Source organism: Dipodomys merriami, unplaced genomic scaffold, assembly GCF_024711535.1.
Source record: "Dipodomys merriami isolate MVZ:Mamm:240054 unplaced genomic scaffold, mDipMer1.0.p SCAF_5, whole genome shotgun sequence".
Lineage (NCBI taxonomy): Eukaryota > Metazoa > Chordata > Mammalia > Rodentia > Heteromyidae > Dipodomys > Dipodomys merriami.
The window spans coordinates 11,221,938-11,243,423 of NW_027206068.1; the positions used below are offsets into that span (position 1 = coordinate 11,221,938).

A 21,486-nucleotide genomic window follows, 5' to 3' on the forward strand; every position below is an offset into this window, starting at 1 on the left:
AGTAGTACAGACAAGTAAATGACTCATTCCAGTAAAACTAATAAGAAGCTAGAGGAACAGCAAAGTGAGATGATCAGTAGCACTCAGAAGTTTGCTGGCAAAGCTCCTCATTACAAAGTAATATGAAGGAAGGAATCAAGCAAATAACCATGTGTGAGATCTCAGTAACCTCACCTCTCTGGGTCCTGGTATGTTCCAGGGCAAAAACATCCAAAGTGCTGAATGAGTACCTAGTTTAAAAAGATTCCCAAATCTTCATGTTCCATGACTTTTCTCCACTCCTCAAACCTGGAGTGAAGTATTAAGAAGACTTGAACAGATCTAAGAAAGGGCTGTTGTGTTTCATTTTCTTTGAGGAAAAGCAGTATCTCTCCTCTGAAGATGAGTACTAAGAGTACCTTTTACTTAGTTCAACCAATCTTTACTTCCTGTGAAGAAAAAAAATGTGATGAGCAACCCTCCTTTCTAACAGCGAAACCTCGTTGTAAAGTCTCCATGAATGGGCTGGGATGGTAGCATAGTGTTAGAGTGCTTGCCTAACATCCATGAAGTCCTGGAAGTGGCACTGTGGCTCAGTGGTAGAGCACTAGCCTTGAGCAAAAGACACTCGGGGACAGTGCTCAGGCCCTGAGTTCAAGCCCAGGACTGGCAAAAAAAGAAATAAAAAAAGAGTCTCCATGCAGACCTTCATGAAAACATGAACACATTCCTTAATAGCTACCACTTGACCACTGCTTCTTTCACACTCAGAAAGTGACTCGTTTAATGTTCATCAATCATTTTATGACCAAAACATCTTTTCTTTCTAAAGAAGAAACCTCCAAATGTTCTGAAGATATAATGATGTTGAAGATGTGATGATGCTATGGGTTGATTTGTAACTCCTCTCCCCCTACCCTCACCCCCCAACAACAACAACAACAACAAATCATATGGCAACATCCAAACTCCTAGTTTCTCAGAATGAGACCTTATTTGGAATGAGAACAGTTACAGGTATAATAAAGTTATCAGAAGACAAGGTCATGCCAGAACATGATTGATATCCTTACGAAAAGGGAGAATTTAGACCCAACCTGCACACAGGAAGAATGCCATGTGAAGATAAAGGCAGGCCTAAGTGATAGAATTAAACAGACTCTCCCTCACAGTCTGCAGAAAGAACCATTCTACCATCCCTTGATTTTAGACTGACTGTCTCCAGAGCTGAGATACGCTATTTTTTTTTTAATCGTGCAGGCCACTTAGTTTGTGAAACTGTAACAGCAGTCTGAACAAACTAATACCTGTAGATTCACCACAGTCTAAGGGACATTGGACATGGTGGCTTTGGTGATATTCTATAGAGGACACAAAGAAAAGTCAGTGTGTCCCTGACTCTACCAAAGACAAAACAAAGTGCTAGCATGGCACAGGCTTCTGTCCTATAGCAGTGGGTCTCTGTGTTACTCCCAGCGAAACAGCAAAAGCCTCTGGCACAGTGTAATGAATAGGAGATCCAGTAGTAGTCCAGAAGGAGGGGACAAGTAGGAGGAAAGAGGAAAGTTGAGGCTGCCAACTATCTGAAAAGGCATAAGACAACCATCTTCCTCAGGGGAACTCTCCAGAATACACTGGGGCCATTGCTCTGCAGGAGGCACACTTTCTCCATACCAAAAACAAAAGTCACTAAAAGAACCAGTTTAATCTGATCAACATCTTCATTAAGAAAATGACCCATAACTTTTGAGTTCTCTACTGGGATTGCTTTGTTCATCTTGGGAAAAGCAGTATAATCTCACTTCCCATATCATTAAAGCAGAGCTGCTAACTGGAATCATCTTGCATCTGGAGAACACCAGAGTTTGGCAGCATTGCACAGAGGATGGGAGGAAATGTGTTCTGAAAAATATAAATAGTATCAGTCAGTTATTTTGACAAACTAGTCAAGTATAACCTATACAACTCTTTCAAGATGAAAAAATGGGAAGTAAAATAAGGAAGAAAGAAAAGCAAATTGTGATGTAATAATAATGAATTTTTTAATTTTTTTTTTTGTCGGTCGTGGGGCTTGAACTCTGGGCCCAGGTGCTGTCCCTCAACTCTTCAGCTCAAGGCTAGCACTTTACCACTTTAGCCACAGCACCACTTCCAGTTTCTGGTGGTTAATTGGAGATAAGAGTATCGTGGACTTTTTTGCCAGAGCTGGCTTTGAACCTCGATCCTCAGATCTCAGCCTCCTGAGGAGCTAGGATTACAGGCATGAGCCACTGGCACATGGTTTAATTTTAATTTTAATTTAATTCTAATTCTAATTTTCTATATGCCTTAAATAAAATACATTTACTGCAAAATGGAGACTTGTCTGATTCCACAAAGCTTTGTTCTTTTTAATGGATCTATTAGAGCAGGGAAGCCCCAATGTATGTGTGTCGGGTGTCAAAGGTGTGTGTGTGTGTGTGTGTGTGTGTGTGTGTATGTGTGTGTGTATGCAGTACATATATATTTCACATACATATAAGTGCTTATACATTCATGCCTAATTCAGGCCTCCTAAATCAGCTTGAGACCAGTGTCTCCTGAAAAACTCTGAACACTGACTACACTACAACAGACATAAGGAGAATGGATCCTGTAGTTTAAAGGATTAGTGTTCATAAATAATTATTTTAAATATATAACAACTCAAGTATATTAGTTTGAAGTTAAAATTATACCACTGCAATTGTATAACTAACTAGCTTAGAAATACCTAGTGTATTCAAAATCTAAAATTGACAGCTGTTAATACTTATATATTCTGAATCATAGAAATACTTCATTCTTTCTCTTCTATGCTTTCAGAAGCATCTTATAAGACCTGATATTTACTAGCATCGAGAACTAGGGCAAATAATTTTGTTTTTGTTTCTCTTCTTTCTCTTTTTGTGGTACTGGGGACTGAATAGAGGGCTTGATATTTGCTAGGCAAGTACTAAACAACTTCAGCCATGCTCCCAATCCTCTTTGCTTTAATACTTTTCAGCAAAGTCTCACTATATTTTCCCTAGCTGCCACCATATTCTTGCTCTAGATCATGGATGGACAAACATTCTTAGTAACGGACAAATAGTAAATATCTGCAGTCTTATTAGCCATATAATCTCTGTGCAATTATTTTGCCATGGTAGCACAAAACCAGCCACCGATAATACATTGATAAATGGGCAAGCCATGTTCCAATCAAATTATTTTTACAAAAAAATAAAACAGGACAGGTCATAGTGATGAATAGATCATGCACAATTTGCTGCCCTATATTTTAGATGATACTCTCTTACCAAAGGAGTCTCACTAGTCTTTTTCAAAGACTATCAGACTGTTGTGTATTTTGTCATACTTACCACTGTTAGGTAAATTAAATTGACAGCCCACTAAAAAGAGCAGCTCGTAGTTTTCAGGCAAGGGAAAGGTTTATTTGCAGGCTGCCTCTGGTCAAGTTGGAAGGCCACACAGCAAGAATAAAAAGGATGGAACCACAGCCAGGCCAGACTTACCAAGGCCAGGGGTGGAAGAAAGTGTGGCCACACCAGATGTGGATGTGATCTCAGGGAGGTGGGTAGATGACTGCCTTCAAGTGTGTCAGTTACCTAGGTGACATAGGTACTGGGCAGAGATTTAACCAAGAAGAGGGATGAGTCTGCTCCACCTTCCCAGGGTGGACCTTACAACCACTGAACTGTTTTACACAATAATGCATTAATATGGATTCTTTTCTGGGTGCAAAGAAAAAATATATAAATTATGAACACAGGCTCACTCTTGATATATGCAGCAAAGAGGAACATATCCGAGCACTTGCAGAACTGGATATTCTTGCCAATTTCTGCACTGATTCAGCCTACACATAACCATCCAGGGTCTGCCATAGCTCTGCTTAGCATAAAAGTTCATGACATTTTTTATAGATATGCTGCATATTTGGAATCATCTAGAGAACCTTTCCTTGTCTATGTTCCACATCATCTTAATCAATTCAGCTCACTTCTCCAAACTAATCTAATCTGTAGTCACAACTGTCCTTTCCTTGTTGATAACCTTTATTTATAAGATGTTTGCATCAATGTATTTGCATGGTAGCAATTAATTGCTATGAGGCACAGAAAGTCATGCAATTCCTTTCAACAGTGGTTCATAACTCAAACATTTTTGTTGATTCAGACTCAGGAATCCCTTTAATTAACATTTGATTTAATTATCTGCCTTGGTAATTGAGCTTGGATAGCATTACCACCACATCGTGAGTGAAAAGAACATTGGACCGTGAGTCAAAATGCAAATATTAGTCCCATTTCCATTGCTTTTTCATTTGAGAGCTTTAATAAGCTAATTAAGTTCTCTTTACTTCTGTCTCTTCATGCATAAAATAAAGAAAATAATACTTTCTCCACTTACTTCACAAGTTTAATTATCAAACATGGACATAGATTTGAAGGTTACTGTTTATATATATATATATATATATATATGTATGTATGTATATATAGTGTTATTATATAGAAAGATATTCACAACATCCTATTAACATAGGTAGCAGATTTGTATTACCATCTAATCATAAGTTTTCTGGAAGAGACCTCAGCAAAATCCTAAATAACGGTCATCTCTGTGTGGTAGAATTATAAGTGAAATTTATTATGCTCTTTTTCTACTTAGCTGTAATTTGTTTTCTATAGTAAGCAAGTACTACACTATTACATAATAGTCAAAGGCAAATTTCAAAACAATGGCTTGTTGAATTATTTTAAAAACACAGGCTAATTCTCTAAGAGTTGAAAAAGCCAGAAGATTAAAACTCACTTATAGTAGCATGCACTTCCTGGAGTGTTGTTAAAACTTAGAAGAGGAGATGCAGTAAGCCACCTTAAAGGTTTCACTCTTACATTGCATGGTACTCGTGAGTTATCCTGAAAAGCAGAACTTTATGTTTCAGGCAACATTTTTGAAGTGCGAATCTCCATGGCTTTCTATTTTTTTGTGTGGGTGTGTGTATGATGCTCGGGTTCTTCCACAGGCTAAATAAGCATTCTATCACTGAACTATATCCTCACCCCTCCAAAGCAACGTATATAAAGGATTTAAATTACCATGAGCCATATGATTAGATGTGAATATTAATCACATTTTGGCTGGCACTGCTAAGATTGCTGTTATGGTGTTCTTAAAATGAACAAAACTTGAAAGGTTGTTGAATGTAGGACCAAGATTTTAAATTTGAAACATTTGAATGTAAATATATAAAGAATATATTAGGCCAGGAAAGGTGGCTTATGCCTATAATTCCAGCTACTAGAGAGGCAAAGATTAGGAGAGTCATAGCTTCAGGCCAACCTTGTCAAAAAGTTAGCAAGACCCTACCTCAGTCCATAATCCAGTCACAGCAGTATATGCCTGTGATCCCAACTACACAGGATTACACATATAGAAGGATCATAGTCTGAGGCTAGCCCTAGGCAAAATCATGAAATCCCTATCTGAAAATTACTAAAACCAAAAGGGCTAAGGTCATGGCTTTAGAGCCTGTCTAGAAAATGTGAGAAATTAGACATGTTTATTTTCTTTAAAGAGAAGTAAGTTAAGGGAGAACTATGCAAGAGTTAGATCGTACACTGAAATTCTTTCAAATGTTTTTCAGAAACATTAAGGCTAATGCAAAACATGAGGAATATATATATTTATATTTTTATATGTGAGGAATATATATATACACTGTAAATAAATTTCTTTACCATCGTACATTATCATCAAATAGTAACAGCACAAAAACATTTAACAGATATTCAAGTTCCCATGTAATAAGAGAAATGTGTATCAAACAGATCTTGGAGATAAGGACTTGTTTCTAGCAAAATCACTAAAATGTGAACAGATTCTGCTCATATGCCTGACTGTTGAAAGAGAAGGAGAATCTTTTAGGAAATAGGAAAGAAATACAATCAATCAATCAATCAATCAAAGGACTTCATTAACTTCCTGCTTCCATAAACCTATTTTCTCTGTAAAGAGAGACTCAAACATCTGCTCTAGAAAAAGCAGACGGAAAGGAAGGAAGAGGCCTCATAAAAGTACTGGGCTAGTATGTACAAGCATTCATCTGCAATGTTTCCAGAGGCAGGAGGAACAGCCTGCCTTGAATATCCAAGTGGCACCATCCAGTACGTAGGAGACCCATATAGAAGGGGGGAAAATGAGGCAGCTGACTAGCACAGACATGCTTTCCTCTCTTCTTCCTGGTTCCATGAGGTGAGGAGCTTTGGCCACACACTCCAGCCACTATGATATTCCCTCTTACCTCAGCCCCAGAAACAGTGGAACCAACCTACCATGGACTAAAACCTCTGATAAATCATGATCCAGAATAAAACTTTCCTCCTTTAAATTGTTTCTCATGGGTATTTGCCACAGCAACAAGAAGCAAACCAACTTAAGATCTTGGAGGGATGGTGGCAATACCAGTTTTCTCAGATGGCAATTTTTCCTTCTTTCTGATCTCATAGACACAGTTCACTTCCCTACTCATAGCTTTTCCTCATTTGGCTCTGCTCCTTCTGATTTTATTTTTGTTGTTGTTGTTGATGATGATTATGTTGTTGATGTTGTTGTTGAAACAATCTCTCTGTATGCCAAGGCTGCCCTAGAACACGCATATCTCCTGCTCAACAATCTTAGTGGTAGAATTACAGGTATGCACAGCACACCTTTTGAATCCTACAGCATCTCTGACTTGTGTGTGCATATGTGTGTCTGTCTGTCTGTCTGTCTGTCTGTCTGTCTGTCTGTCCTAGGGTTTTAACTTAGGACCTGAGTAGTGTCACTTACCTTTTTTGCTCAAGGCTAGTTCTCTACTACTTGAACTACAGCCCTACTTCTGGCTTTTGGGAGATTAATTGGAGATAAGAATTTCATGGACTTTACTGCCCATGTTGGCTCCAAATCATGATCCTCAGATCTTAACCTGCTAAAAAATAGGGTTATAGGCATGAGCTGCCACACCTGGATGACATTTGTGATTCTTAAAAGCAAATGGAATCCAGAAAGGCACCCTTACTTCAAGATGTATCTACTCCATTACAGCAGGCTTTAGGAATTGGCATCTCAGGGAGGACTTTGATTTACTTTTGTTGACCCTTTCTTTATAGAGGGGCTATTATCTCTGTACCCTTCTCTATTTTCATCAGTTCCTCCCTATATCATGATTGATTTAGGATTTTATAATCCTTATTTCATCAAAGTGGAGTTTGTTTTTTGCTTTTGTGCTTTTTGCTTTTGAGTGATTTCTACAAGGAACTTGAGAAAAATGCCAGATATATACTATAATATTCACAGCAGAAGTCTGGCTTTTTATACTTCCTCTGGCCCCTTGCTTCATGGCTATTTTCAAACTCTTCTTTTTACCTCCCAACTTTAAGAAAATAAAAGAGCTTCTTGTGCTTTATGCCCAATCTACCAATATAATGCTCTCTTCTTGTTCATACTTACTAAATGCCTAATGTGGATGGAGTTCTATATTCAGATCTAGGATTAACATGTTGGTAAAGATCAAAATTGTCCCTGCCCCCGCTGGGTTTATAATCTAGAAAGAGAATCAAGAATTAAAGAGGCAACATACATAATCAAAGGTCACTACCCCTACTTCTTCATCTTCTATTCACTTTTTGACTCTCTGCAATCAATTGTCTGCCTATCAAGTCTGCTTATACTGTTCAGACTAAGGCTCCAGGACAAATCTGCCGAGTAACACATCAGTCTCCATCACACCTTTCTTCTCCATAGTACATCTTACAATTCCTTTCTTATTGAAATGCATCCCAAATTTCTATGATCTCCCCTTGTGCTCTTTTTCCATTGGCATCTGCACTTTTCAATCACTTGACAATTTCTCATTGAGGTAGTATTCTCCAGAGCTTTGGTCTTGGCTCTATTTCTTCTTCATTCTGTGTGCCCTTCCTAAATGACTTCATGTACTCCACTGTGTTGACCACTATTGCTCTTATAAACAACTCACAAATCTGTGCCAAAGCTCAGACTTCTCTCTTGAGCTCCAAGTTTATATAGTAATGACCTACTAGACAGCTACAATTGGCTATCTCTCCTTCCGTTCCAACCAAATAGAAAATAATGCTTCCAAAGCTGGGTTAGTGGTTTTCCTATATAACACATTACCCAGAACTAAAGTCAAGCATTTGTCCTTATTTATCTTCCAACTCACTTTGACTGCCCTCATGCAAACCTTCACCAGTTGAGGCCTGGAGAGTGCCATAGACTTTCAGCTGGCTTCCTGTCATATTAGCACCCTTTCCCAGGAAGTATTTCCACCAATGCCAGTGCATTCTTCCTAAAATACATTTGTAATCATGAAAGCCTTCTGTTTTTCCTCTCATTAATAATGTTTTAAATCTTGCATGATATGGCCTCTGCCTACCATCATGATTGTGTCTTGTTCTTCCCTCTCTTCCTTGCCTGCACTCTATGTCCCAAATTACTCCTCAGACCCATCATGATGGCTCAGCCCAGTGCCACCTAACATCCTGGAATAATACTTTCTGGAGTATTTCTTTTCATGGTATCACTTCCTCCACGTTTCCTCCTAATGAATTCTTGTTCAGTCTATAAGAGTCAGCTTAAAGAAAGCTCAGGGACAATGCCCATACCCTGACTTCAAGCCCCAGTATCAGCACAAAAAATAAAATAATAATAAAGAAGAATCAGGTCAATCACAGCCTAGGTAAGAAGATCGTTCTAAGCTATACTAAAGGCAAAGCAAAAGAACTGGATACTAACCATTCACTTACCCAGGACCCAAACCCAGAGCCCACACATGCGTATGTGTGAAGAGAAGGGCCCCACTTCCTTATTTCACACAAAAAGGTATAGGGTAAAATCACCCAACATTTCCTCCCGACAGGGGCCCAGCAGACAACACTGGCTCAGGATTAAGGAATGTGAGACAGGTTAGCATGGTAGAAAGAAAAGAAGAGCAGGAATAGGAATACATCATTGGCTAGTAAGACATGTCAAGAACTACATTAGGATGGAATCTTGTCTGGCTGGCACTGCTTCCCTAAGGGCCAACTCCACAGTGTCAAGACATGAGAAGCGTCACCTTGGGAGTGATCACCTAGAAGGCTGGTGGAGCCAATTCTCAGGCTGCCCTTCATCAGGACCTGTGCAAGAACTTATATTAGACACTGGCCTCAACCTGTGGGCCAGCGTTGTTGCTCCCCAAGAGGCTCAGGCAGAATAGCATCACTGTTTTTCTCTCCTAGCCCCCTCAGGAAAGAGGATTCTATTTTTACTGTACCCTTTGGGTTTTAGAAGGGAAAACATGGGTTTAGGATCCTGTGGACTGATAGGCCGCCTCCATCAGAGCCATAGCTAGAAGCAGGGATAACAGTAGCAGGAGGGTTGAGATGTTAGGGTACAGCTACGCTTGCCAGGTACCGGTCAGCCTCACTGCTAACCTCCTGTCCAGGAGGTTTTCTGGGCTGTGTCACTAGACCTAGACTGTTGAGCAGGCTCTCCTGGCCTGTCTTCTGTCACCGCCTCTGTCCCTGTGTCTTTAGATTCGTCCCTCCCCAGCACACCACCTGCTCCTGAGCCCCTACCATCTCCCTGTGACAGGGGAACTTTGTGTACTGTGTCTTGGGCCCATTATATGAATCGTGAGCAGGGTTCACTATTTTCAACACTAATGTTTACGAAATAAAGAATATTTCAAACCACAAAAAAAAAAGTCAGCTCAGAGCTAGCTGTCTCCCAACTGAAACCCTGGCTGCCCCTTGGCCCCCACAAAAGTGTTTTCTCTAAGTTCCTACTTGATGTCCTAGATGCATCTAACAACCTCTGACCCACTGTGTTCGAATTCTGTATTTATTCAGGTGGCCTTTGACTAGGGGGAGAACCATGAAAGTGTTCGTATTCCTCATTGCACCTCTAGGCCTTCCAAAGCTCTCAGAGGCTGGTGAATGAATGAGAAAGTGAGTAAATTAACAAACTGTGGAAAATTTACATTAGTTGGTAGGAAAAGACATTTTGTAGCATTTGGTGGTGCTAAAAGATGGGATATACAGTCCTTTCTGGCCATTAAATGTTTTACATCTGCTCTTTTTTGACGTGTTAAAAGTTAAATCAATTTTCCAGGAAAACATGACTGTTGGTGTAAAATATGTCATGAGGGAGTATTTCCCTTCCTAATACTTCCCCACAGATAAAAGGGAAAACTGTGCTTACCATACATATGTGATGGTGTCAACTAGAAGCTCATGCCCTTTTTTCTCCACACCTTATTGCAGACTAAATAAGTATATTGGCTAGGGCTCAGGCCGGAAGTAAAGTCAGCATGCTCTTTGCAGTATAATGAGTCACCTCTCTGTTGGGACCTGGTCAGCCTCAGCTCTGAGTTGAAATAGATGATTAGGGACCAGGAGGGGCCAGGACCAACTGACAGAAAGAGTAGTATGCCCTGGCTAGGAGAAGGTCATCACTACAGCAAGGAAACAGAGCCAGATCCACTCTGAAAGACAGGTAGTGGAGTCCAGCAGTGCTATGATGAAATCAACAGAGGTTCCAGGACACACCTAAATCCATACCTGTTAATGGTCATAAGATGGGCATCATGTCCTATGATGGAATCCCTCTTGAGGGCAAATGCAGAAACCAAAGGCCCTGGGAAGAGTCAAGTGTAGGTTTAAAGTAGACACAAGTTCAAAGAAGTAGCTTTTGAAGATACAAAACCACACACCACATAGAGGACACTATATATTGACTGTAGAGCAGTGGCATTCTTGTTGCATTAGATAAGAGCTGTGCTCGGCATTTGGGGGTTGGGTGTCCAGAACCACATGCCCTATATAATCCTGGTAACAGAACCAGAACATGTTGGTGAAAGTGAACTTCCCACCATCCACTCCTGGCTTCAGAGTACTACAGAAATCACACCTGACCTCCCATCCCAGGAAGGATGCTAGGGTCTCTAGCATAGGTTAAATTCAAGTCCTGCTGTCTGGCAGTTGTGTTGCTTACATGTCTGAAGAATGACAACAAATACAAATGAGGTATAGAAATAGAGACTTCAGGAACAGCGTTGGATCCTTGAAGGAAGAAATACCCTGGAGTTCCCTTTAGAAGTTTCGACCCCAGCAGCAGGGAGGGTGTGTGAGCTCAGTGCTGTCTGGCACTTGTAGCTGAAGAAGCTCTTCAACAGGAGTGTGCAAGTCCAATTTGGCAGGTGCTCACAGCTGCACTTGTGAGGGCCAAATACAAAATCTTCTGAAAGATTCTCACAATTCTCCATGTGATCATCAGATTTTTTAATGAGATTTCTTTTTTTTTTTAATTTTTCTGAAGGAGAACATACACTTTTGAATTACTACTTTTTCTTCATCCCTATTCCATTTCGTTTCACAATCCCTTTACTTCACCTTCAACCTTTGGGATAAGGGAGAGGTGAGCCTGGCAGAAAGGCAGCTATACCACTTGAAGCCACCTAGCCAAAGGACATGAGAAGCCAGCCTCTGAAAATCCAGGACTCTCTGTTCAGTGCAGAGAAAAGGATTCTGAGACCAAAATTCCATGTGTGCTAAGAAGTCAGCATACTCCTGATTTTCCCTTGGGGTAGAGTCTCCCCTCCCTCCCAGCCCCTACCCTAAACTAAAGCTAGAAATAGCGCCTACTTAGTCCAGTTTTCCCAGCAGGCTCACACAACTGTCCTCCATGATTGGCTCTGAAGACATTCCCTGCTGTGTGTTTGTCACAAAAACAAGCTGAAAGCTCTAGAAAGAAGAGTGGTTATTTAAAGGTAAATAGGAAGAGAAGGTTGGAAATGTTTGATCTCATATGTAGATGTAGCCTTTGTGTTCCCCAAGTAATTACTTTTGAGTTTACTTTTTCCTAAAAGTGCACTGAGATTTGAAGGTTAGTAAGAGTGAACACTAAAATTAGGCATTACGTGCAAATGAGTCTCTCAGGAAAAAGAGCCAAATAAGAGAAAGCTGAAAGCAGTATACTGTTGGAAAACAAAACAACAAGGCTTCATGAGTAAACATACAACTAACTCTGGTGTGTCTATCAGACTTTATTAACACCAATTGACTCAGAGTGGAAATCTCAAAGTTCGGGGGAAAGCCTTTCATATAAGAGGACCACATAAAAATCCAGATGCCCCCATATTTCTCCATTACAAAACCTTCTCGTATGTCTGTATTCCAGACAATTTTGAATCACGTTTCTGCAAGGTACAAACTAATAGTCCTGATGACGACTGTCAGAGATTTCATTTGAAAACACTATCAAACCAAGAAGGTGGTGGCCAAATTGGAAAGGATGTTTGATCCTCTCCCAAGTTTCCACGGCTGTGAAGCAGAGCTCAATAGTAAATCATTCTTTATAGTCAGTTCTTCTGTTTCTGAAGAGCAAGAAATCATTTTAGAAGGCATTTCTTTTTCTTTTTTCTTCCAAGAGCTTCATAACCCTGGCACGCAGCTTGTGAAATTGAGGACCGGAGAGAATGGGAACCACAGCCTGAAATAATCATCTCCCAGTCACGGCAATGGATCCTAAGTGTTAAAGGGACTTAAGACTAAATGAGCGTGATGATGTTTCATAAGAACGTTATGTAAATCTTAAATGGAGATAATGCTCTTCTCATTATACTTAGAGTTGAAGAGATTATGGCCCTACCACCCTGCTATAGAATAGTAGCTTTGTTTCATTGCTTCTTGAACCCCCAAATTGAATGGTGTAACCATCACCATTACATGCATGAACTCAGTTTTATTGCTAACTGGGACATATTGCAAAGCATGAGACGTTTCCTATCATTGTTCCATTTGCTATCCCTTTGTTTTTAGAACAGCGCATTTCTATTTCCCTTGCTATTTACTCAAGCAGAAGATAGTAGAAAGTTCTTACTCCTCCTAAACTCAGAAATGGGATTCTCCCTCAGAGGCCCAATTGCCATTTCAAACAGAATATTCTTATTTTTGGAGATTCTGTTTTTAATTCACTCTTTAGAAAGTCTATTTTAGAAAACACACACTCTCTGGAGCTAATTTGTTCTATATGATTCCAAAAAGGGCAAATTCTACCAGCAGGAATTGAGCAAGGACATTAGCGTGGACATTGGAATGCTGTCTTCAGGGATAATGATATTTAACAACTCCGAGATGGAGAAAATGGCCCCCCTAATACCCCAGCTCAGACTTCCCTCTGTTATCACTCTTATGCTCAGAAGCAATCAGATGCATGCAACAATTGCTTTTTAAGCACAGCTGCAGTAACTTAACAATATTTCTCATAACACAAAAGCTTACAGTTTATGGCTATTGTTCGTTTTGCTTTGTTTTTGAAACCAACTTACACATCTCCATGTACTCTCACCTTGTGTTGAAAATGTTTGGAAGTAAAGACTGTGAAGGTATATTAAGACTAAGAAGAATGCTTTCTAATCTTTGGAAATGCCTAGAAAAATAATGCATATGTAATGGATATGCAATACTCCTGCAGCAAAGAGTGAAGACAGCTTTGCATAAATCTGTTGGTGATTCCATATTTTAGATAATAACATAAAGTGGCAATGTGTTTGGGGTTTTTTTTGTAGTTATCTCTTTAATTCTATATATTATCTTAAAATCTGAGCTAAGTTAGATATTTTTCCTCCTTTTAGCCCACCAAAGCATTGTTTCCAGAGATTTGACTCTATCCTCTGTGGAGGAGGAAAGGACTGGAGAGCAACACGTATTAATTCATACTGAATTCTCTATGCACGAAAGGGTGGCTTTACCTTGGTAGTCTTGCAAATCGTTGCTTTTTTGATAAGTATTGTCTGCCCCCTTGTGGAAAAATAAAAGACTGCACTCATGTCCGGGTACACCCTCTGCCTTGTAGGTTAGCAACTGGTACTGACCTAGCTTCCTATATATGAGCAAGTTTTTCCAGAATCTCTTCTGTCCTACTTTCTTCCCCCTCCATCTTTTTGTCCTATTTTTCTCTCTTCTATGTCCTTCCCTCTTCCTTCCAGAGCCTTGGAGGTCATGAGTGCTTAAACTGGTGCAGACCTGCTATCTGGGGAGAGGATCTAGATTGTGCTTTAAAGAATTCAGACAGCCCAGTTTTGATGTACAGAGCATAATCACCTTCAGGAATAATACCATAATACAGAGCCTGGCAGAAACAGAACCCGTCTGTCCTGGTGAAGCAGAGAGACTATGGGTTAAGAAACTTAAGGTTAAGCACATGGGTGTGTGGCTGAATGGGAAAGAGTTTGAGACCAGCCTGAGCAATATAGTAAGATTCCCACTTCAGTCAAAAAAGGAGAGAGAAAGAAACTGAAAAAGAAGTACAGAGACTTGTTTCACTGGCCTTGGCTTAGTCTGTGGAATATACAAATATAGTATGATGACTTAGAAATCTGGACATAACGGGGGGGGGGAGAGGGGGCAGATGGGAAGGGATGGGAAGGGGAAACAAAGGAGGAGGCTACAATGCTTGATAAGAAACGTACTCATTATCTTGCCCATGTAATTGTAACCCCTCTGTAAGGTATTTTCACAATGAAAAAAAAAAAGAAATCTGGACATAGACACAGCACCAGAGAGAATCACGAGTTAAGTAAGAAAAGGATGTTTATTATGCAAGTGCAACCTCAAGATCAAACTCTGTTCTTCCCATGGCTAGATTCAAGTCAGCTTAGTGTGCCTGAGCATCCTGAGCAACCACTTCACTCTTGACATTATTTCCATCATTATTTTCCTACACAGAAACCTTCAAAGATATGAACCTTCAACCATGCACTGCCCTTAAAGTCCATATATTTTATATATTCACGATTCTCTTGTGCATACAAATACATGTACACCACACCCAACCATAGTCTCAATCTACTTGTAATCTGTATTTTAGCTGCATTTCTTCCCTGCTCATTCCCCAATGTCCAGCTTTTTCTTGTCTCTGAGATTTTACATTTGCCCCCAAATAGTCTAATAGTATGCCTTAAAGTCCACAAGCTTTTGAGAAGCTAGGTCAGTCTAGAAGCCCCTTTTATTTTGCAAAACTGAAATTGCATTAGTGCTTACAGAGCATGATCTGTCAGCCAGGGAGTTGTAAGTTGAGGGCACTTCTTACCCATATGAAAGTCTTATATTGAGATATAATACGTAGACTTTAATACAACTGTAATTTACAGAGCTATTAATCTTCCAAGGCAGGAGGTGGGGTGAGGGTAGAGAGGGTGAAGTGTTCATAAACTACCAAGGAAGAATTCAAGAGGCTTATGCTATTGTCAAGATCCTGAGATGAAATTATAGCCCTATAACTCAAATTTTGCCAGCTCTTTCCATTCTCTAATGGATGTGTTGGGGACTTGGTTTCCGGCACAATTTCCATATGTACCCTGGGGCTTGCACTTCCTTCCAATTATGCCAAGAAGCCTCTTACATAATCCACCTCAGGTTACAAGTCATTTAAGCAGTATCTTTGTTAGAGGAATTCAGAAGGAGGCTTTCCTCGGACTCAATCTCCAGAAATATGGTGGGAAAACCTTCCATAGATGGCACTTACTTCCATATCATTTCCATGCGCACTGCCCCCAAATTTGACAGCATCGCTGTCACCTCACACAAGAGAAATAATACATCATACAGGAAATATCCACAGGTGAGGGAAGACCCAAATCTAATAAGTACTGCACCAAATACCTTTGTTTGATCTTTGTAATGAAAATCTAGAATGTTATTTATCTGAATACAGTCCATGAATCTCCTACATCAGAATCACCCAGCATGATTTGAAAACACAGAGTCCTAGGCTGCACCTTAAACCCATACAATCAGAATCCTGAGAATGGAGCTGGGCATGATGGTGCCTGCTTGTAATCATAGCACTTGGGTGATTTGAGGCAGGAGGCTAACGAGTTTCAGGGGAGTCTAGCTTCCTAATAAGTTCAAAGATTCCTGGGGATACATCCTTAGAATATGGATGTGTAATAAGTATTCAAAGTTATTCTTATCTGTGCCACATTGGAGAAGCTCTCTTTCAAGTATTTTCTGCTTTCCTTCATTGTGCTAAATGGTGTTCTCTAAAGAAGAGCTACCCACCTCTGCTCATGTACCTACTCTACCAGACTTCCAACTCATGGTCCTGTAAATGTAACCCTGCACCAGTACTACCCCCCTTGATCCCCTGGAAGGTCCAACCTGGACTTTTCTTACCCATATGAACACCAGGTGAGCAGCTAGATTTCCCCTCCACCCTTCTGTCTGACAAAAATTGTCTCTTATCTCTGCCCAATTTTCCAAAGATTTTGCTATTCAATGACTATCAGGTTGATGGCTAAGCTATGCTAAACTATTAAGTATTTCTTATACTTTAGCTGAGCTAAGGGTCACATTCTGGGACAGATAAAGAGGGTCCTGGCCTTCTTAATCATTCCAGTTCTAACCCATCTTTACCATGTGCTTGCAGCTTTCAAATTTTATTTCAAAACATGGCTTACTAACTCTGTTAAAGCCCTTAAAAGAGCTTTAGGGGGCTAGGAATGTGGCTTAGTGGTAGAGTGCTTGCCTAGCATACATGAAGTCCTGAGTTCAATTCCTCAGTACCACATAAACAGAATAGGCTGGAAGTGGTGCTGTGGCTCAGGTGGTAGAATGCTAGCCTGGAGCAAAAGAAGCTCGGGGATAGTGCCCAGGCCCTAAGTTCAAGCCCCAGGACTGGCAAAGAGAGAGACAGAGACAGAGAGAGAGAGAGAGAGAGAGAGAGAAAGAGAGAGAGAAAGAGAGCTTTAGGAACTGAAAAAAATATGTATGAACAAAAGAATGGGTTACTATTATTCATCTTAGGCCAGCCCTGGTTCATGGACAGGTAGCAGTAATTTTCCTGTTTTTCCCCACATGGTTACAAGCAAAAAACAAAAAACAAAAAACAAAAACTAAGTTTCTTGCACTAAATGGCTGTGGGATATATCCTCTGAGTGAAGGGCAGCTGCTGCCTAAAAGCCACCCTGTGTGTATTTCTCCATCCTAATATGATACCCTAGCTTACACTGACCACACCTTGTGGGTGTGGTCTATTGAAGGTCATCTAGAGAGAATTTTACATAAAGGCAATAGGTCCAGGAGGGAAATCTCTCATATGGCAGAGATGAGACTGGACCTGGACCTTCTGATTCTCAGTGCAGGATGCCACGCTGTCTTGAGGTCACTGTTTCCAAATATATTTTGGTACATTTTTGTACCATACCCCATGCTTTGCTGGTGTTTACCTGTGTGAATGGCTGCTTTCCCTGGTGTTTGATGTTATGTTGCCATTTGGCTTGCTATAACGAAGTGGGATATGTGTGGCTCTTACTTGTAATCCTAGCTACTCAGGAAGCTGAGACCTGGAGAATGGAGATGGAAGCCAGCGGGGCAGAAAAATCCGCAAGACTCCATTCCCAATTCACCTGCAAAATACTCGACTGGAGGTATGGTTCATGTGGTAAGTACCAGCTATAGCAAGAAAGCTGAATAAGAATTTGAGGCTCTGAGTTCAAGCCTTCATACTACCATACACAAAAATAATAGTTGTGACTGATTCCTCCAAAAAGATGGAGAAGAATCCCAAAAGGATGTATGGCAACACATTCAAGGAGTTTTTCCAAAACCCATTATTTCAAAAAGACACAGCTTAAGTATCTACACGTTAGGTGATATAAGAACACTGAAATAGGACCCACAGATGGCCTTTCTACATGATTTCCTAGAATGGTTTGGGACAGGAGTTTGTTTGGGATGGGATTTTGTTTGTTTGGAGGCGGGAGATGTGGTCTTGCCTTAAAATTCCCATGAGTATGGAAAATGCTAATTGAAACAGAGTACATGTATTCCTTAGCCTGAGCCTCTGAAGAAAAATCTTAAGGGCCGGACACCACTGTCAACTAAATATGATGTACAATATCAACATGTGTAACTTAGCCTAGTAAATTTGCAAACCAAATCTGAGAACATTTGGTGGCTTGATTAATTTGCTTTGCCTACTGGCCATCTGTTCTTGTCTCCAGGAGCCTGGGATGTGGAGCCCTGCTGGCTTCTGCTGACGGAGCAGCTGGAAGCTCTCCTTCTTTAGAGTGAAGGGTGGGTCTGCAAAGGAACAAAGGTCCCCAGACCCTGCTCCTGAGATCCTGCTGTGTGCTTGGAGAACCAGCTCTTCCCATATGCCTTCATATCTACTTTTAAATCTCCTACCTGGGTTTCAAGCTAATGTACATCCACAGGTTCTGCTGTTTTCTATCTTCTCAGAGAAAAGTTAGGGCACTACTGACAATCAGGCCTTTGTTTCTTTGGGGCTGAGTGGTAGAACACCCTGTACAAATTTATCATTTTTCTCAATGTATTATTTTCCATAGCAAAACTTGCATCCTATGCAGCGCTTTTTCTGAGCTAGGTGCTGAAAATATCACTCATCTCCAAATACACTTCACTTGCCTCATTCAGTGTCCAGCAAAAACCATGCGAAATCCTTGAGGAACAGAGCTAGACACTAGAGATTCCCAAGTGGAAGCATGCTCCTTGGTCCTCAAGTTGCTCACAGGCCAGTAGAGGAAGATAAATGAAGTCATGCTACAAATATGATAGTGTTGCTCAGGAAAATGCGTGGCAAAGACATGGAACTCTCCAATGAACTAATTCCACTCTTCTTCCATAGTTTCTCACCACAAAGTCCGGGACAACTAAGTTGGTCTCAGGAAAACAAGTTCAAATAATGTCTATCACTTCCAGGCCTGGAACTTAAAACATTACACATGTGCTCTACCTCCTCCCTACTTCGCATGAGCTGGAACCTGACAGGCCTTCAGGGAAGTATCAGCCATGAAGAAGACAGTGCCCCTAAGGAATGAGAAAAACAAGACCAATGGGGTCCTGAATGACTCCAAGAGCAAATGGACCCCACTTGTCCATCTTGGACTGTTTTCAGAATGAGAATGTACTGTTGGCTTACCTTGATTAAACACAATTTGTGTACTACATTGGAGGGGCTGAAAAACTGTGTGAAAAGCCGGGTGCTGGTGTCTTACACCTGTAATCCTAGCTACTCAGGAGGCTGAGATCTGAGGATCACAGTTCAAAGCCAACCAGGGCAGGAAAGTCCGTGAGACTCTTATCTTCAATTAACCACCAGAAACCTGGAAGTGGTGCTGAGGCTCAAGTGGTAGAACACTAGCTTTGAGCTGATGAACTGAGGAACAGTGCCCAGGCTCAGAGGTCAGGCCCCATGACCAATCAAAAAAAAAAAAAAGAACTGTGAAATAAACATAAAGTTCTTTATCTGTGGTCTAGGTGTGGTAACTCATGCCTCTACTCCCAACTACATGGAAGATAAAAGTAAGAGAATAGAAGTTCAAAGCGTGCCACCAGCAAAAGTACAAAATCTTATCTAGAAAACGAATGAAAAGAAGGGCTGAGGTTCAAGAGGTAGAGTTTCTGCCTAAAAAGCACAAAACCTTGAGTTCAAACAATAATACAGGGGAAAAAAAGAAAACCTTGGCACAAATTCATCAAACACTAATGTTGTTTTATATTTTCTTTATCATTCTGTCTATATAGGCAAATGTGTGTGTGTGTGTATATTTCCCTCTGAACCATTTGTGAAAAAGTTACCTACAAGAAAACTTGTATGTGTTTCTATATTTTAAAAGGCATACTGTTACAAAAATCATAGTTATTAAAATTTAGGAAAAACAATACTGATGTCCAACTATTATACCTTATAGACCTTATTTTTTTTTTACCAGATGTCTTAATACTATCTTTTAGAAGAGGAAAAAAAAAAGAATCTTTTTCATCTTTCATCTGGAAGAAATCCTCAGGATGTCTTTGTGTCATGATCCTAATATTTGAAAGCATAAGGCTGTTATTTTAGAGTCTCTCTCTTTCTTTCTGTCTCTCTCTCCATTTTATATATATATATGCACATATATATATATATATGTATTCAGACTATTACCCATCATGATACATACAGAAAGTGTTCATTTATGGCCTCTTAGTATCATTGCAAATAATTACAAAGCAGGGGGAAGGAATGATAGGTGGATTATAACGTATTTCTTGTCCTGAGTGGTAAGAAATCTTCTAGGCCATTCTCCTCCACATGCAAGCATATAACATACAAGGGCCCCAGTTATCCAGAGATTTAACTTGTTTGAGATCGCAATTATTGCTTTCATTTTTTTAAGTTACTAAGTATGTAGCTTCAATCTTTACATATTTTAGTTATAGCCCAGGCTAATCAGGCATGCAAATTTATAACAGTTTAATTAGAAACACATCATGCTAGACTGTGTCTTTGTAACCAATGCTAGATTAAAAACTCAAGAATGCCTCAGGTCCATTATGTCCTAGGTCCCTTTGTATCAAGTTGATTCCTGGGAAATGCATAATCAGACGAACCTGGGTTTGCTATTAGGGAAAAAGTCTATTATGCCCATGAATGATCAGCATGGAAATTCTAAATTTTTCCCAAGAGGTCCACATCACTGTGTACCTCCTTCCTATCTGTTCACTATTCAAGAGTAGCCAAGAAAAATAAAACTTTTCTTGAGATATCCACATGGCCAAACTATCTTATTAAAGTGCGCAGCCCAGGAAAGCATGAGGGCCATAGGTCAAAACCCATCTGAGTGGTTTTTGAGAATGACATTCCAGCTCCCAGTAATAGATGGATGGTAAGGAACATTGAATGTCCATTCAGTCCTTTGACTATGAGTGCATTTGTTAAATGGTCTTTGCAAATGATCCAGAAAGCCTAACACATGACACAACTTTAAGGGACACTGTGGTGGGGGACTAGGGTTGGCTGATTGGACTGGAACAGCAATACCATAAACTGAAACAAATGTCAAAGCAGTGAGGCAAGAATGGTAGTCTCAAAAGGGGGGAGTCACTGCTTTGATATAGTCAATTTCCCAGGAACAGACGGAGGAAATGTCCCATGAAACGTGGCCTACTTCACCACAGAACAAGCAGGCTAAATCTTGGCAGGAGTCAAAAGAATGGTATGCAGTGGAAGGCCCTGCATTAGAAGCATCCAGTCTGTCATGGTGAATGCGTTGCCATTTCTTATGAGGTGCTAAAACCAGGCAGCAATGTGAGCCATTTCAGCTGCTCAGTTCTAATGGTCTGATCAGAGAGCACACCCTTATGTTGGGCCCAGACTCAAGTGACCCAGACTGTCAACCTGCAGGTACTGTTTGTTCACATCGTTCTTGTCTCTAGAGAGGACTGTCTTTAGACTTCTAGTCTTAGACTTCCAGATAGGCCATTGGTAACAGCTCAAAAGTCACAAAGAATCTGGCTTTCAACTCAGCCCATCTTAGCACAACTGGTCTTCTAGAAATGTCAGTGTGGTCAGACGGCTATTGCTGCTACTTGGCTGAATTTAATCCAGGGGTTCTGATAAACTTAAGTGAATCAAGGGATCTACTTCTAACAGCTT

The 21,486-nt window shown here is 40.4% G+C and overlaps 1 long non-coding RNA gene across 3 annotated transcripts in view; it reads right to left on the reverse strand.

Annotated features, from left to right (window-relative positions):
* LOC138809497 (uncharacterized) overlaps positions 1–21,486 on the reverse strand; it is a 208,163-nt gene that overhangs the window by 76,130 nt on the left and 110,547 nt on the right. The window contains exon 3 of one of the 3 annotated variants that reach the window (XR_011366875.1): positions 1,738–1,881. The exons of the other annotated variants lie outside the window; for them this stretch is intronic. This is a non-coding gene — a long non-coding RNA (uncharacterized lncRNA). Of the gene's footprint in view, positions 1–1,737; positions 1,882–21,486 lie in introns of those variants that run through there. 3 annotated transcript variants of the gene reach the window in all.